Source organism: Bufo gargarizans, chromosome 6 (assembly GCF_014858855.1).
Source record: "Bufo gargarizans isolate SCDJY-AF-19 chromosome 6, ASM1485885v1, whole genome shotgun sequence".
NCBI classification, from domain to species: domain Eukaryota; kingdom Metazoa; phylum Chordata; class Amphibia; order Anura; family Bufonidae; genus Bufo; species Bufo gargarizans.
In genome coordinates, this window is record NC_058085.1 from 236,363,603 (window position 1) to 236,365,279 (window position 1,677).

Here is a 1,677-nt window from a genome sequence, read left to right on the forward strand (position 1 = left end):
GAGGGATCTGAGGGGGGCACTGTTATGGGGGGATCTGAGGGGGCACTGTTATGGGAGGGGATCTGTGGATGGCACTGTTATGGGGGGGGTGATCTGTGGATGGCACTGTTATGGGAGAGATCTGAGGGGGGCACTGTTATGGGGGGATCTGAGGGGCACTGTTATGGGAGGGGATCTGTGGATGGCACTGTTATGGGGGGTGATCTTTGGATGGCACTGTTATGGGAGGGGGTGATCTGTGGATGGCACTGTTATGGGGGGTTCTGTGGATGGCACTGTTATGGGGGGGTGATCTGTGGATGGCACTGTTATGGGGGGATCTGTGGATGGCACTGTTATAGGGGTGATCTGTGGATGGCACTGTTATGGGATCTGTGCTAACCTTGTGAGTAGTGGGCTGAGTGCTGATTCTGCTGGCTCTTCAAGCACTGGACGGCCTAGACCAGCAGCATGGAATCGTGGATGGCAGGCAGTGCCAGTGAGCATTAAACAGAATGGCACCCGTGGTCTGCAGCCGCTCCCACCTGAACTAAAGGTACACACAGTCGGATGTGCCACTCACGCAGCAGCGCTGATGACGTGTGACTTTACGTCTTACAGCACACTGTGCGGTCCTGTGCTGCCCCGACCTGCTCTCTGTGATCAGCACGGCCGGCAGTCAGCTATTAGCTAGACCAGCCAAGGAGCTTCCTTGCTGTCGGCACGGCCGGCCGTGCGGCAGTCAGCTAGTAGCTACACCAGCCAAGGAGCCTGCTTGCTGTTGGCACGGCTGGCCGTGCGGCAGTCAGCTACACGCCTTCACCTGCCAAGGAGCCTCCTTGCTGTCGCCTGCGGCCGGCCGTGTGGCAGTCAGGGCTACCAGCCTAAAGGGAATTTTCCCGGTAGGCCAGTCCGGCCCTGCCCATCTCAGACAATGGAGGCATATCGCACCTACAAAGAGAACGGAGCCGGGAGAGCTGTGGCTGGAGGACCCCAGATTTCCCGGGGTCTGTCCACCACCAAGCGCTGCTCCCATAGAAGTAAATGGGAGCGCACCGCGAACGCGCGGCCTCTGCTCCCATTTATTTATATGGGGCAGATGGAAATGCCTGAGCAAACGCTCGTCTATTTTCGGTGGCCCCATAGAAATGAATAGAGGGCTTATGCGCAGTGTGCCCTCCATTCATTTCCCCGCTCCGTTCTCACTGTAGGTGGGACCCGCACCTATCAGACAATGGGGGCATATACTAGTCATATGCCCCCATTGTCTGAGATGGGACAACCCCTATTGCCTGACGATCTGTAAGAATACCCGCAGTATTATTGCTCCCTTATCTTGATGATGTATCACCTCATGTAGTGCTGTGCCGCTCTCACAGTCACTCATTGGTAACCTGCCTGATGGAGGAGCCTCTGTGCTCTAAAAGCTTGCAAATGGATCTATTTTATTTTTGGTCATCCAATAAAAGTATTACTGCTATAATACTTTAACACAAATGTATTTAACATCACATAGTGAAGGTTCTTTATACAGCTCCCTTTACCTTCTACAGCAAGGATTAGCAATCTTTGGCACTCCTTCTGCTGTGAAACTACAACTCCCAGCATGCACACTTGCTTGGCTGTTCTTATAACTTCCATAGCAGTGAAAGGAGGATTCTGGGAGTCGTAGTTTCAGAACAGTTGTTGATCCTTATT